Raw genomic sequence first — 17,598 nt, 5'->3', positions numbered from 1 at the left:
TCCATATCTTTTAGGTGGCTCAGTCTGAAGATGATATGATTCAATTTTGAAGTGAAAATCGGACCTACGGTTGATGAGGAGTTTGAAAAAGTAGGTTTGAGTGAAATTCAAGATGGCGGACAGGAAGTTTGGCCAAATAAGGAAAACTTGGTATCTATGTTCTCTGCTTGACCCAAGGAATCTATTAAAAACAGTGATTTATTCAAAAGTTATTGGCCTTTTTGGAAATTTTGTTATAACTTTGTTTCGAAATATTTTGAGTACCTTCAGGGGATGGTGTTGTTGGCACATTCTGAGTTTCGTAATATTACACCAATGCATTTGTTTAGTATAGCATTCTGTTTCACAAAACTGCATTGAAGTCAATGGGAATTTCATGTTTTGTTCTATTATAGCGCCACCAAGAGGCTCAGTCCCACCATTTTTTTATGTGTCCTCAGAGTGAGCCCATACATATGTTTGTCAATTTTGGTGAAAATATCTCAATTCACTTCAGAGTTATAGACATTTATATGAAAAATCATGTAAAAAATGACTGACTCTTGACTTTGATTGAATTTTACTACCCCTTAGTATCAATATTTTGGCATTTGCGCATTGGTGTATAGCTATCGACCTATGTTTCCGAACTTCTGACTGTGGTTTCGTCTCGATCAGACAAGCGGTTTCGAAGATATAGCCAAATGGTTTTTAAGCGCTAAATCACAACGCTACACAAACCGTAAGGCGAAACCTAGCATGTTTGGTATCGTAGGACTTGGTAACAGGAGTCTAATTTGATGAGTCCTAGAAGAGCAGAATGCAGAGAAGCTGAAGGCCACTATCACAATAGCAACAAAAGTGTTTTACAATACAATATGAACACAAAAAGTACATTGTACTTGTTTTTTTATGTAAGTACTATAGTAGATAAGGCCACCTAATATAAAGTGGGACCAAATTTTTTTTTTCCTGTGTCATTCTATTTTATGGAATTCCATTTTCCACATCATTATATACACACACAACATTTTGTCTTTCATTAATTTATTTAAAGAATATTGCATTTTCCCATTTTAAAGGAAATTGAAATTAAGTTGCACTCGTCCTTGATCAAAAGGTTCCCACTGGTTATTTTTATTCTGGGAACGTCCTCTGACTCTGGTTTAATGTGAAATGCAGTTACACTGTAATTACACAACATTTAAGGACTTGGTTAGATGCACACCACTTCCATCCATTGTGTGTTCACATATTGTCTGGAAATATGATGGTGTAAGACTTTACATAAAACTGGGTATGCGAGACCGTCTTTCAGGAATTAAGCACCTGTTAGCAACATCTGCTGTCTTTACCTCAGAGGGTTAGATTACATTTCCTGTTTGGCAAGATGTCAGAAAGTGTGGTGATAATTTCTCAAAACACACAAGGCCACACTAATGCAGCAGCATTCAGAATCTTAAAGCTTTATTATCATTATTTTGCTTAAATGAATTATGCTGATAAATCTGGTCATTAAATCTAAAATTAGTCAAACAGAAGTTCAGTTCAGCAGACAGCATCTGTATCCTGCTGTTGGTTACCAGACAAAATACTTAATAAATAATTAATACTTTAATTAACTTGTACCTTCACTATAACACAAGTACAGTCTGTATATATTTGATGTCTGGGATTCAAAGGCTGGACATTGACATTTCAAAACAGCTGTGAGTAGTACTTCAAACTAATTATTTTCTACCTTTGACATTTGAGCATGATTCATAATTTACACGTATATTTAAGATGGAATTTTTTTTTTTTTTTTTTTGCCAGAATGTGGCTTTCATATGACACAGATTGCTATCACCTACTGTAGGTTCTTATCTGATGGCAAAGTAGACCCATTTCTCACTAGTTGACAGTAGGAAAGTGGGTTTGATGAGATCAAATTCATTGCATACTGTATGTTCAATCATTGCAGATACATGATCATTTTTAAAGGGATAGTTCACCCAAAAAGGAAAATTCTGTCATCATTTACACACCCTCATTTCGTTGCAAACCCATAAGATTTTCGTTCATCTACAGAACACAAATCTAGATGTTTTTAATGAATAACAGAGATTTCTATCACCTCTATGCAACATTTATAGTCTATGCAACTACTGTACTACATTGACATTTCAAAATGTCATAAAAGAAAAGTAACGAAAATCGTATGAATTAAGCTGTTCAGTCTAACTTTTATGAAGAAACTTGATTGCTTCATATGGTGAACAGATTTAATTTAGGCTTTTATCACATATAACATTAGCAACATCAGCAAACAGAAATTAGCAAACAGCATTAACAGAAGCTCAAGCATAATTGCTTTGATACAGAAGAATGAACCTCACTGATTCTGATGCAAGCTCAAATATGCAGCATAACACACAAGAATGATCCTCATGAGTTTTCCTTTTCCATAACTGATGAGTGCATAAACCACTCAATTTAAACTAAATGTTTTACAATCTCTTTATGAACTTTTTGAAGCATTAAAGTGGTATTTGCAGTGTCAATTGACCTTTTTCATATTTCCAGGTTTCTCAGCAATAAAAGTTAACTCAATAGCATTGAACATCAACATTAAATATATTTATATTTGTGTTCCCATTTGCTCAAATAGCAAAAGAAAAACGTCACAATGGTGTTTTCATAACTTTCAAAAAGAGAGAAAAAAATGTATTATTTTTATTTCATTTGTGTTCTGAAAATTAGTGAAAGTCTTACAGGTTTGTTATGTGCCCAGGATTAAGGTGGGTGCTATTGATGCTGCACCATTAGGCCCATTCCTGAAATATTCCCAGATGAAAACAGACAAGAATTTTTCGGGAAGCTGAATAGTTTTCCTTTGCTATATTAACCCCAAAATAATTCTTAGAATTAAATTTGGAGTCCGACTTTCGGACACCTATACACAGCATTGCTTACTTATTATACAGTTACTATAATTCTATATTCTTTGCGCTGTGACGTTACTGAAATAACTAGGGATGTTCATTTAAGTTATTTTTCCTAACTGACAACCGACGTCCGTTAACCGATTATTAACCGTTAACCAACAAGATTACTTGAAATTAGAATTGAATTAAATTAGAAATGATACGTGTCGAGACCTGTTAAAAATACTAACAGAAAAACATAATAAAGCTAGGCTATATATAAGCCTATATTTCAGACAGGAACCACTTCGGCAAGTTTACTTGAGTTTATTGAACACAATTTATCTTTGGCGGTATGGTTCCTTATGGGGGTTCTTGCTCCCAGACTAATTGAACATACAACAGCTTTAACATTAACCCCCCGGAACCATGAGTTTAGAAATACATTACAATTATGACTTTTAATAAAGTCTTTAAAGCAAACAGTGATAATCATGTAGATGTGGCAGTGGCATGTCTATCCTATAGCCTGGTTATGAAGATGGGTGTCTCTCTGCAGTGAGGTCCATACCAGCTAATATTTTGGAAGCCTTAGTGATCTGAAACAAAGAAGACTACAGCCAGAAGGTGCGGAGTAATGTGCTCATGCTTATAATAGGGAGGGAGGGTTGCGAGCCGTTGAGCATACTTGCCGAGCGGTGGTGCCACGTATATATGTCCGTGTCTAATAGGAGAATGGTAGTGATTGGAGCGATTTGACAGCTGACCGCATCAGCTGTTCACAGCCTTGCCTCCGTGGCCTGACTGAACTAACGCTGCGCTCAATAAATCTAATGAATAAATAGGCCTATACTAGAAATATATACTTTTCACTTAAATCATAAATTAAGAAAATGAACGAAAAACTGTGCAACGAGTAGCCTAGTATGCAGAATTTCGGTTAATTTTTGTGCTGTCGAAGTAAACCCAGACCCATGCACCCATCCAGATTCAGTATTTATGTGTACAATAAATGCTAAACTGGAATACACAAATGTAATGTGTAAGACGATTTTAATAACTCAGCAGCTTGAGAAAATAAGTCAAGATCACTGTTTAAAAGAGACTTAATGAAACATCTAATTCTACAAACACAGGTTTAATGTGATGGGTGCGTGCTGTGTGCTGAGCAAAGCAGATCCAGGCTGGGTTTAGTTTTGGAGATGGAAACACGGAGATCATCTTCCACATTAAGACACGATCTATGATTATTTTTCATGTCAAGTCAGTGTGGAGAAAGTCTTCTCGCATAAATAAGTTGATCCAAATGGCATCATTGTGTCCAAAGCGGCTTTGGAGAGCTGCGGGTACTCATCCTTCACCGAAATCCAGAACTCGTCCAGCGTTTTTGAACGTGTCCGCAATATTCGATCAGATGAAAGTTCAATCAGCGTATCCTCAGTGTCACACGTCAGATGGTTTGTGGTGGCAGTGAAAGGGGATCGAATCGTGTTTTTCTTGCTTACCTTCCTCTGAAAAGTACTTGTTAAAATAATCAATCCAGAAAGGATTGGAGATGGTCAGTAATAGACTCCCTGACCATATTTACACTCAATGTATTTTCCTCGAGGAATTCGTCTAATTTGGTGAACATGTCTATGCGCCCAGTTTCCACCCCTTTCCTCTCCAGCAATCCACTTTGCGCACAAATGCCTGCACTTTATCATTAAGAGACTGGATGCTTGTGTTTTTGCCCTGCAATGACATGTTAATGACATGTTCATTGCAGAGAGTTGAAAACAATCTTATGTTAAGTGGTCGTGATTTAATGTGATTGACCATTTTTACTGCAGTGTCAAGAACGTGTTTTAACTAAGGTTCAGTGTTTTACATGCGAGGGCTTCCCTGTGTATGATGCAGTGAGTAAAAATGACATGAGGTGCAACTTGCAGGACTCGTGCTTTTAAACCTTCTTTTTTCCGAGCATTGTGCCTGCACCATCTGTGCACACTGACAGGCACTCGCTCCAAGAGAGACGCTCTTCTTTTAGATTGCAGTCCAGTTTGAAAATGTCTTCACCAGTACACATTCCCTCCAGCGACACGCAAAACAGCATTTCCTCATTAAGCTTCCCCTCAAAAATGTACCTGACAAAAATTAGGAGCTGGGCAGAATTGGAGACGTCGGTGGACTCGTCCAATTGTAACGAATACTTCCCTCCTTTCACTGCATCAATAAGTTGATGTTTGATGTCCATTGCCATGTCACTGATGCGGTGGGCTACAGTCCCGTCTGAAAGCGACACCCATTGGAGCTCAGCGGCTTGATTATCACCATGCATAATCCGACTCATGGCTATTGCCGCTGGCTTGATTAAAGTATCACCTATCATGTGAGTCTTTTTAGTCTTTGCAATTAAATATGCCACGTTATTTAGATGTGTCACTTTATGGTTTCCATAGTGATGCGTCATTGCTTGTCAAGTCAAGTCACCTCTAACACTGTTCTTTCATGGGAAGAAGGTGGCAGGAACCGGCGGACAATCAAATAAGCTTTAATAATAAAATAAACACAAAAGAGCGCGGCAGCCCCTCACGAACGACTGCCGTGCACAAACAAAACCAAAACTAAAAATCTAAAATCCAGGCCTGGTCCTCTCTCGTCCTTCACTGTCGTCGCTCATCTTTTATATCCTTACATCTCCTCTTTGGGACTCGAGACCGGTGAGTGTCACGGGTGTCGTTCATTTCCAATCACTCCTCCGGCCTCGCTCCGTTCCCACGGCTCTCGGCCCCGCCCCACTCGTCACATACCCCCATCACCCCTCGCAGGCCAGGGGGTACCCACGAGACTGCGCCCTACTCCCCCCACCCCCTCCCCCCGGGGGGACCGCTCACAGTGACCTGCGGGAACCTGGGGGTAGGACAAGCGAGGCGAGAGAAAAGGAGATGGAAGGATGAGGAGCGACAGAGACGAGAGAGGGGAGAGAGGAGAAAAAAAATTCCGGTTCCCTGAAACGCTGCCGCTCGGCCCTCCACCAGCTGGGTGATCTCCTCCACGGTGCCTGGCAGTGGCACTGGACGGTCCTCGGTGGATGGCATGACACTCCTCCGCCGCCCGGTGGACGGCGACGGCTCCTCCGATTTTGGGCAGCCGGCAGGAGTCCCCCGTTCCCTGCTCCTCTGGATTCCTTCGCGAGCTCGTCCTTCCCCGGCAACTCAGTCCAGCCCACCGCCTCGAGAGTCCCCGGCGCCCGACTGCTACGCCCGCTAGTTTGCACCGCAGGTTCACTCCAGCGGCGTGGGATCTTCGGCAGCACGTCCCTCCTTCTTCCCGGGCTTCGGCACCAATGTAACACTGTTCTTTCATGGGAATAGGAGGTGGGAACGGCAGACAATCAAATCAGCTTTAATAATAAAATAAACACAAACAAATCTAAAACACAAACTAAAATCCAGGCCTGGTCCTCTCTCGTCCTTCACTGTCATCGCTCCTCTTTTATATCCTTCCATTTCCTCCGTGGGACTCGAGACCGGTGAGTGTCACAGGTGTCGTTCATTCCCAATCACTCCACCGGCCTCGCTCCGTTCCCATGGCTCTCGGGCCCGCCCCACTCGTCACATCACCTTTATTTATATAGCGCTTTAAACAAAATACATTGCGTCAAAGCAACTGAACAACATTCATTAGGAAAACAGTGTGTCAATAATGCAAAATGACAGTTAAATTTAACTGGTGAACTGGGAGAATAATAGAGTAAACTATAAAGTTATTTACACAATGTGTATCTGATATGAATAAAACGTGTCTAATTATAATGGAAAGGATTATTATTGCCTCTTCCTTTGACAACAGTGTGTATTTTACAAACTCTAAATGTATTATTTTTAGTACTTATATGTCTGAAGCCTAAAATAAACATTATGTGGTTGAAAACACAGAAAAATTGTGAAGACAGCTCCGAGCACGCCTGTCTCTGGCGCAGCGTCAGCCAACGCGCAAGAGCACATTTGGATTTCACGTCATGCACTTACTGGTGTGATCGTACACTCCAGGGACCAGCCTAGACTGATCACACCAGTGTGATCATACGTGCGAAAGGGTTAAATTATTTGCAATAAAAATATATAGGGCCTATATATTTTTTCCACTTTTTTTTATTGAAATCATCTCACGAGCCCTGTGCCGGGATTAGGTTCCTAACTGATGACGAAGAATTGACAGAGCAACCATCAAGTCTTAGACAGTGTTCTAGGTTATAACAAGCAGAGTTTTTAGGTCCTATAATTAACACCTCTGTTTTTTCAGAATTTAGCAGTAAGAAATTACTCGTCATCCAGTTTTTTTTATATCGACTATGCATTCCATTAGTTTTTCAAATTGGTGTGTTTCACTGGGCCGCGAAGAAATATAGAGCTGAGTTTTATCAGCATAACAGTGAAAGCTAACACCATGTTTCCTGATGATATCTCCCAAGGGTAACATATAAAGCGTGAAGAGTAGCGGCCCTAGTACTGAGACTTGAAGTACTCCATACTGCACTTCTTGTGATCGATATGATACATCTTCATTCACTGCTACGAACTGATGGCGGTCATATAAGTACGATTGAAACCATGCTAATGCTCTTCCATTAATGCCAACAAAGTGTTCAAGTCTATGCAAAAGAATGTTGTGGTCAATTGTGTCAAACGCGGCACTAAGATCCAATAAAACTAAAAGATACACCCACGATCAGATGATAAGAGCAGATCATTTGTAACTCTAAGGAGAGCAGTCTCAGTACTATGATACAGTCTAAATCCTGACTGGAAATCCTCACATATACCATTTTTCTCTAAGAAGGAATATAATTGTGAGGATACCACCAATGTCAGGACAGTACAATGGTGTCCAGGCAATTGTGAAGCGAGAATGTAAATATGCCGCTTTTTGCATGCTACAACCACAGCCTAAACCTGGTAGGAGATCAGGCTGTTGAAAGCTGCAGTGGCTGTACCAGGTTTTTCGATTTTGTCAATGGACTAAATGTATTCCTGTCTGATTCAACATATCGCTGGCAGCAACTAAAGAGTCACTGAACGCTGACGCTCATGGGTTTACCTGGAACCCGATGGTGTGAACGTGCAGATGCTGTCAATGTGACGGTAGAAGGTTGGAAGAGCGTTCAGGAAGTCCTGGATGGCACTGGCAGATGGGAAGGCAGATACGAGAAAGCCAGCCGAGCTATTTTCTCACAGGATGGATGAACTTGAGACAGCAGTTATGGCCACTGCCTAGATTGATAGCCTAGGCCGTCTCAACAGTACAAGCAGTAGCCTCCATGATCCTACAGTCAGCCTGAATATGGCAACTGGCTTGATGGCATCACTGTTTGACATGGTTCAGTTTGCATGGGACAGATTTGACATGTATCAGCAGATGGCGACCAAAAAGGTCAACATAGCGAATACAAGGTTGAGCAGTGTCGAGGGTATAAGCAAAAATTAATGTTACATAGCTTGATGTTAATCTTGAGTTGTTACAATAATACGTTGTTATTATTATTCATGTTCAATAAAGGCTGGCTGGTTGTGTCGCAAGCAATTAAGGCTTCTTGGTCAGTCTGAGTGCGCATGTATGGTGAGTGTCAAATGCACATGCACCAATGTTGAGAAAAAATAGGCCCTTTTTGCGCTGCAGCATCAGGGCCAATTTGTTCTTAATCCGGCCCTGCATAAGAGATAGCTAATTTTCTCCATCCTGTTCATGTGTGTTTTTGTTCGGGAGGTTTTGCCCACGAGTGTATGACAGTGAAAACATTAAAAGCCGTAAAAAACTTGTCAATGGTGGGGAAGCATTGTCTTCTAAATGACGCAATAACTCACCAATGGCAGGGGGGAACAGTTAAGGATTTAGAGAGGATCTGTAAAGAGGAATGGACCAAAATCCATCCTGTGATGTGTGCAAATCTGGTGACCAACTACAAATAAAATCTCTTACCTCTGTGCTTGCAGACAAGGGTGTCTGCACCGATTACTACTGTAAGTAAAGTTTTTCTTGGGGATCAAATATTTATTTCACATACAAATGCAAATCAATTTGTAACCTTTATATAATTAGTTTTTTTCTGGAATTGTTTTTTATTTATTTATTTTTTTGGTTAGTATCCTGTCTCTAGCTGTGGGCAAACTTACAAAATAAGCAAGGGGTTAAATAAATATTTTCCCCACTGTAGGTTGACTCATTGATTAACTGAATTCTGAGAGAAAAGCTCATTCTTCTGAGGAAGATATTTTTAGATAATTTGCAAAAAATATTTTTCAGTGTTGTCTCTGGATCACAATGTTGGCATAGAGTGAATGTGATGACCTCACCTTGGTGGTGCCATTATTGTTTATTGCTGCATTTGTTTAGAAACATTCATTGTGAAAACAAAACAGTTGATCCAACTGTCAGATTATCTGGCAACACCTTTTCCTGAGTGAATCAAAATGCTTTGCATATAAATTACAATAGACTTCTGAATTCTCTCAAAAATAACATTCCCAAAGATCTCCTTGATTACAACAGTTTCAGCAACATAATCTACAAATCCAATAGCAAAAAAGTTGGGACACTGTACAAATTGTGAATAAAAACAGAATGCAATGATGTGGAAGTTTCAAATTTCAATATTTTATTCAGAATACAACATAGATGACATATCAAATGTTTAAACTGAGAAGATTTATCATTTTAAGGGAAAAATAAGTTGATAAAATTTCATGGCATCAACACATCTCAAAAAAATTGGGACAAGGCCATGTTTACCACTGTGTGGCATCTCCTCTTCTTTTTAGAACAGTCTGCAAACGTCTGGGGGCTGAAGAGACAATTTTCTCAAGTTTAGGAAAAGGAATGTTGTCCCATTCTTGTCTAATACAGGCTTCTAGTTGCTCAACTGTCTTAGGTCTTCTTTGTCACATCTTCCTCTTTATGATGAGCCAAATGTTTTCTATGTGTGAAAGATCTGGACTGCAGGCTGACCATTTCAGGACCCAGGATCCTCCTTCTACACAGCCATGATGTTGTAATTGATGCAGTACGTGGTCTGGCATGCAAGGTCTTCCCTGAAAGAGACGAGATGTCTGGATGGGAGCATATGTTGTTCTAGAATTTGGATATACCTTTCAGCATTGATGGTGCCTTTCCAGATGTGTAAGCTTCCCATGCCACACACACTAATGCAACCCCATACCATTAGAGATGCAGGCTTCTGAACTGAGCGCTGATAACAACTTGGGTTGTCCTTGTTCTCTTTAGTCCGGATGACATGGCGTCCCAGTTTTCCAAAAAGAACTTCAAATTTTGATTTGTCTGTCCACAGAACAGAAGCATTCTAGAATCCAAAATAGTCCCAACATTTAGATAAGTCATTCCCAACCATGTTCCTTGAGGCCCCCCAGCTCTGCATATTTTGTATGACTCCCTTATCAATTCAAGTCTTGTAGTCTCTACTAATGAGCTGATGAGATGAATCAGGTGTGTTAAATGAAGGAGACATACAAAATGTGCAGGGCTTGGTGGCCTCCAGAAACACAATATAAGAAGGCCATACCTCGAGTTGAGTGGGCCCTGACCCTAAGAGGTGAGGGGTGATCAGGGTGCACGTAAGCTAGGGAGATAGACTCAAAAATCCTACTTATTGTCTATTTAGTCATCGGGAAAAAATTGGACAGACCAAAGCAGACAAAAGAAAAGTTTATCAATTTTCTCCACAGCTCTGTGGATGTAGGTGTCCAGCACTTGAATTGAACACATCAAATTAAGCTTCTCTAGGTCTGGCTGAGTGACCACTCATTAACGCTCCCCAGCCCATGAGGGATGCATCCATTGCAAGCATTACACAATGACAAGGAGGCCTCAACACGAGACCCTGGGAAAGGAACCAAGGCTTCTTCCACCTGACTAAGGCACGAAGGCATCAGCACGTGACCGTGACCAAGCGAAATGGGTTGCCCCTCAGGGAAAACCTCTTGATCCTGACACACCACTGCAGGGGTAATGTACAGCAGGTCAAACGGTATCACATTTGATGCTGCTGCCATAAGACACAACAGTCTCTGAAACTGCTTCACAGTGAGTGAATGGCCTAGCTTGACACCGTTTATGGTTTCAAGAGTTGAATCAATACTAACAGAAGACAGATGTGCCCACATCATCATCGAATCCCACATCATGCCAAGATAAAAAGTCCTTTGAACTGGAGAAATTATACTTTTCTTGGCATTGAGCCTTAACCACAGCTCTTTCATATGGGCAAGGATGACATCTCTGCCAAACTGCCATCTGCTCTGACTGGGCTAAGATCAGCCAGTCATGGATGTGGTACTGTATGCAAATACCCTGGAGTCTAAGAGGAGCCAAGGCAGCATCTGCACACAGGTTAAAGTTTGTCAGGACCTGTTCACCAAAGCCTTCCTAGAGAGAATGACAGTGCTCAGATCCGCCTTCCCTCTAGTTGGCTTCAGCTGAGAGCACTGCCCTGACCCCTGCTCTCTCTGAGAGGGAGCTCAGAAAGTGACACTCTTCTTTTGCTGCACGCTGTATGAGGAGCTAGAGGATGGTTGGGGCTGCTCATGCCCAGCAGCCCCTGAGACCTGGAGTTGGAGGAACTAAGAACTTTCCTGAAACCTCTCAACAATAGAGCTCACCGCCAAAGAGGACTGGATAAACAAGCGGGGCATCAAAAGGAAGAACTGGTCTTTATCTTTCATGTCTGACAGGTTCAAGCAGAGATGACTTTCCATGGCCACCAAGGCTGTCATGGTTTCCTTAGTGGTCCGGAGACAAATCTGCGGTCCTCTGCACCTACCTGATGTTGTCAGAGCTGATTAACTAATCACCTTTATCCAGGTCTCTATGCAAGTCAGCCTGGTATGCTTGCAACACCTCGATGCCATAAAAACCTTACCCACCAAAGCCAAGGTTGTTCTGAGTGGCTTGGTGGGTAGTGCCAGAGCCTTCAGGGATGATGCTGACTAAAGATACAGATTACTGGCAAGTGTTGTTTCAACCCTGGACATTGCCTCATAGCCCTGCTGCTTCAGCCTCAAAATGTTGGAATGGTTAGATACATTTTAACCTCGTTTATGGTTGGTAATTTTTTTATTTTATTATATTTTTTATTATATTAATATGGATTAAAAGAGAATTCACTTATCTTAGATGTTGATTTCAGACATTTCTGAAGTGTGCTGCAACTGCAACAGGAAACGCTGCCAAATATTTGAATGTTGAGCAGGAGAGAACCAATCTGCTGTGCCATGTGTTAATGATATCATTGTCATATTAAGTTAGATATATTGAACTAGAGATTCATGCCAGAAAATTGTATATGTCATCAGTTTAACCGAAAAAGAAAAAGAAAAAAAAATATATATATATACACACTCACCTAAGGGATTATTAGGAACACCATACTAATACTGTGTTTGACCCCCTTTCGCCTTCAGAACTGCCTTAATTCTGCGTGACATTGATTCAACAAGGTGCTGAAAGCATTCTTTAGAAATGTTGGCCCATATTGATAGGATAGCATCTTGCAGTTGATGGAGATTTGTGGGATGCACATCCAGGGCACGAAGCTCCCATTCCAGCACATCGCAAAGATGCTCTATTGGGTTGAGATCTGGTGACTGTAGGGGCCATTTTAGTACAGTGAACTCATTGTCATGTTCAAGAAACCAATTTGAAATGATTCGAGCTTTGTGACATGGTGCATAATCCTGCTGGAAGTAGCCATCAGAGGATGGGTACATGGTGGTCATAAAGGGATGGACATGGTCAGAAACAATGCTCAGGTAGGCCGTGGTATTTAAACGATGCCCAATTGGCACTAAGGGGCCTAAAGAAAACATCCCCCACACCATTACCATTTAAAATTCTGACTCTACCATCTGAATATCTCAACCTAAATCGAGACTCATCAGACCAGGCAACATTTTTCCAGTCTTCAACTGTCCAATTTTGGTGAGCTCGTGCAAATTGTAGCCTCTTTTTCCTATTTGTAGTGGAGATGAGATGTACCCAGTGGGGTCTTCTGCTGTTGTAGTCCATCTGCCTCAAAGTTGTGCGTGTTGTGGCTTCACAAATGCTTTGCTGCAGACCTCGGTTGTAACGAGTGGTTATTTCAGTCAAAGTTGCTCTTCTATCAGCCTGAATCAGTTGGCCCATTCTCCTCTAAACTCTAGCATCAACAAGGCATTTTCGCCCACAGGACTGCCGCATACTGGATGTTTTTCCCTTTTCACACCATTCTTTGTAAACCCTAGAAATGGTTGTGCATGAAAACCCCAGTAACTGAGCATATTGTGAAATACTCAGACCGGCCCGTCTGGCACCAACAACTATGCCACGCTCAAAATTGCTTAAGTAACTGTGGCGAGTGGGGCGGGGCCGATGGACGTAGGAACAAGGAGGGAGGCCGGCAATGATTGGGAAATCAGTGACACCTGCAATCCACTGCCGGTCTCGAGTCCCACGTAGGAGATGGAAGGATAATAAACTGGAGCGACGACAGTGAAGGACGAGAGAGGACTAGGCCTGGGCTTTTAGTTGCTTTTTGGTTTTTATTTGAGCGCATCAGTCGTCCGTGAGGGGCTGGTGTGCTGTTTTGTGTTTATTTTGGAGTTATTAAAATGTTATTTGATTTTCCGCCGGTTCCCGCCTCCTTCTTCCCGATGAATATGAAGGTTTAATTCATTACAGTGGTGCCGAAACCCGGGAGAAGGAGGGACGCGCTGCTGAAGATCCCTCGCCGCTGTGGTGAATCCGCGGTGCCACAGAGCAGGCGAGGAGGATGAGCAAAGGAGAAGTGCTCACTAACACAGATTTAGACAAATTTGTGAACAATTTTAGAGGGAAGTAGGCCTTTTGTGTACATAGAAAAAGTCTTAGATCTTTGAGTTCAGCTCATGAAAAATGGGGGCAGTCCAGATCTTTCACCTATAGAGAACATTTGGCGCATCATTAAACGAAAAATACGTCAAAGACGACCACGAACTCTTCAGCAGCTGGAAATCTATATAAGGCAAGAATGGGACCAAATTCCAACAGCAAAACTCCAGCAACTCATAGCCTCAATGCCCAGACGTCTTCAAACTGTTTTGAAAAGAAAAGGAGATGCTACACCATGGTAAACATGCCCCGTCCCAACTATTTTGAGACCTGTAGCAGAAATCAAAATTGAAATGAGCTCATTTTGTGCATAAAATTGTAAACTTTCTCAGTTTAAACATTTGCTATGTTATCTATGTTCTATTGTGAATAAAATATTGGCTCATGTGATTTGAAAGTCTTTTAGTTTTCATTTTATTAAAATTTAAAAAACGTCCCAACTTTTCCAGAATTCGGGTTGTATATACACTCACCTAAAGGATTAATAGGAACACATGTTGAATTTTTCATTAATGAAATTATCTAATCTACCAATCACATCGCAGTTGTTTCAATGTATTTAGGGGTTTGGTCCTGGTCAAGACAATCTCCTGAACTCCAAACTGAATGTCAGAATGGGAAAGAAAGGTGACTGTAATGATAAAATCTTTGTAATCATCGGGAAGAAGGAGGCGGGAACCGGCGGACAATCAAATGAAACTTTAATAATTCAAAATAAAGACAAAACAGCGCACCAGCCCCTCACGGACGACTGATGCGCACAAAATAAAAATCAAAACACAACTAAAAGCCCAGGCCTGGTCCTCTCTCATCCTTCACTGTCGTCGCTCCAGTTTTATATCCTTCCATCTCCTACGTGGGACTCGAGACCGGCAGTGGGTCGCAGTTGTCACTGATTTCCCAATCATTGCCGGCCTCCCTCCTTGTTCCCACGTCCCTCGGCCCGCCCCACTCGCCACATACCCCCATCGCCCCTCGCAGGCCGGGGGGTAGCCTCGAGACTGTGCTCTACCCCCCCCCTCCCTCCAGGGGGGACCGCTCACGGGGACCTGCGGAAACCTGGGGGTAGGACAGACGAGGCGAGAGAAAAGGAGATGGAAGGAGGAGCGACAGAGACGAGAGAGAAAAAAAAAAAAAAAAATCCGGTTCCCAGACGCACTGCTGCTCGGCCCTCCACCAACTGGGCGATCTCCTCCGCGGTGCCTGGCGGTGGCACTGGACGGCCCTCGGCGGACGGCACGACACCCCTCCGCCGCCATGGACGCTCGATGCGGTGGACTGGAGCGAGTTGCCGGGGACGGGCGAGGTCGCTGCCGACCCCCCATGATATGGAGGGGCAGCTGCCGTCCATGAGGGAGCGGAGGAGTCAGCGCCGTTCAACGGGGGGCCGGAGCCTGCTGCCTCCGTGAAGGTATCCGGAGGAGCAGGGAACGGGGGACTCCTGCCGGCTGCCCAAAACCGGAGGAGCCGTCGCCGTCGCCGTCCACCCGGCGGCGGAGGGGTGTAGTGCCGTCCGCCGAGGGCCGTCCAGTGCCACCGCCAGGCACCGCGGAGGAGATCGCCCAGTTGGTGGAGGGCCGAGCAGCAGTGCGTCTGGGAACCGGATTTTTTTTTTTTTTTTTTTTTTTCTCTCGTCTCTGTCGCTCCTCCTTCCATCTCCTTTTCTCTCGCCTCGTCTGTCCTACCCCCAGGTTTCCGCAGGTCCCCGTGAGCGGTCCCCCCAGGAGGGAGGGGGGGGGTAGAGCACAGTCTCGAGGCTACCCCCCGGCCTGCGAGGGGCGATGGGGGTATGTGGCGAGTGGGGCGGGCCGAGGGACGTGGGAACAAGGAGGGAGGCCGGCAATGATTGGGAAATCAGTGACAACTGCGACCCACTGCCGGTCTCGAGTCCCACGTAGGAGATGGAAGGATATAAAACTGGAGCAACGACAGTGAAGGACGAGAGAGGACCAGGCCTGGGCTTTTAGTTGTGTTTTGATTTTTATTTTGTGCGCATCAGTCGTCCGTGAGGGGCTGGTGCGCTGTTTTGTCTTTATTTTGAATTATTAAAGTTTAATTTGATTGTCCGCCGGTTCCCGCCTCCTTCTTCCCGATGATTACAAAGATTTTATCATTACAGTCACCTTTCTTTCCCATTCTGACATTCAGTTTGGAGTTCAGGAGATTGTCTTGACCAGGACCAAACCCCTAAATACATTGAAGCAACTGCGATGTGATTGGTAGATTAGATAATTTCATTAATGAAAAATTCAACATGTGTTCCTATTAATCCTTTAGGTGAGTGTATATACAACCCGAATTCTGGAAAAGTTGGGACGTTTTTTAAATTTTAATAAAATGAAAACTAAAAGACTTTCAAATCACATGAGCCAATATTTTATTCACAATAGAACATAGATAACATAGCAAATGTTTAAACTGAGAAAGTTTACAATTTTATGCACAAAATGAGCTCATTTCAATTTTGATTTCTGCTACAGGTCTCAAAATAGTTGGGACGGGGCATGTTTACCATGGTGTAGCATCTCCTTTTCTTTTCAAAACAGTTTGAAGACGTCTGGGCATTGAGGCTATGAGTTGCTGGAGTTTTGCTGTTGGAATTTGGTCCCATTCTTGCCTTATATAGATTTCCAGCTGCTGAAGAGTTCGTGGTCGTCTTTGACGTATTTTTCGTTTAATGATGCGCCAAATGTTCTCTATAGGTGAAAGATCTGGACTGCAGGCAGGCCAGGTTAGCACCTGGACTCTTCTACGACGAAGCCATGCTGTTGTTATAGCTGCAGTATGTGGTTTTGCATTGTCCTGCTGAAATAAACAAGGCCTTCCCTGAAATAGACGTTGTTTGGAGGGAAGCATATGTTGCTCTTAAACCTTTATATACCTTTCAGCATTCACAGAGCCTTCCAAAACATGCAAGCTGCCCATACCGTATGCACTTATGCACCCCCATACCATCAGAGATGCTGGCTTTTGAACTGAACACTGATAACATCCGGGAAAGGTCTCCCTCCTCTTTAGCCCGGAGGACACGGCGTCCGTGATTTCCAACAAGAATGTCAAATTTGGACTCGTCTGACCATAAAATACTATTCCACTTTGAAATAGTCCATTTTAAATGAGCCTTGGCCCACAGGACACGACGGCGCTTCTGGACCATGTTCACATATGGCTTCCTTTTTGCATGATAGAGCTTTAGTTGGCATCTGCTGATGGCACGGCGGATTGTGTTTACCGACAGTGGTTTCTGAAAGTATTCCTGGGCCCATTTAGTAATGTCATTGATACAATCATGCCGATGAGTGACGCAGTGTCGTCTGAGAGCCCGAAGACCACAGGCATCCAATAAAGGTCTCCGGCCTTGTCCCTTACGCACAGAGATTTCTCCAGTTTTCTGAATCTTTTGATGATGTTATGCACTGTAGATGATGAGATTTGCAAAGCCTTTGCAATTTGACGTTGAGGAACATTGTTTTTAAAGTTTTCCACAATTTATTTTACGCACAGATTGCTTTCACAGATTGGAGAGCCTCTGCCCATCTTTACTTCTGAGAGACTCTGCTTCTCTAAGACAAAGCTTTTATAGCTAATCATGTCACAGACCTGATATCAATTAACTTAATTAATCACTAGATGTTCTCCCAGCTGAATCTTTTCAAAACTGCTTGCTTTTTTAGCCATTTGTTGCCCCTGTGCCAACTTTTTGGAGACCTGTAGCAGGCATTAAATTTTAAATGAGCTAATTAAGTGGATAAAAGTGTAAAATTTCTCAGTTTAAACATTTGCTACGTTATCTATGTTCTATTGTGAATAAAAT

The 17,598-nt window shown here is 42.6% G+C and overlaps 1 long non-coding RNA gene across 1 annotated transcript; it reads left to right on the top strand.

Moving 5' to 3' along the window:
* The first annotated feature begins 284 nt into the window (after positions 1–284).
* LOC132095891 (uncharacterized) lies at positions 285–520 on the top strand. Its single transcript, XR_009422519.1, has 2 exons — positions 285–378; positions 414–520. It is a non-coding gene; the product is annotated as an uncharacterized LOC132095891 (long non-coding RNA).
* Positions 521–17,598: the final 17,078 nt, after the last annotated feature.

This window comes from Carassius carassius, chromosome 20 (assembly GCF_963082965.1).
Source record: "Carassius carassius chromosome 20, fCarCar2.1, whole genome shotgun sequence".
Lineage (NCBI taxonomy): Eukaryota > Metazoa > Chordata > Actinopteri > Cypriniformes > Cyprinidae > Carassius > Carassius carassius.
Note: the sequence above shows the minus strand (reverse complement) of the source record. Positions and strands in the feature narration are given on the sequence as shown.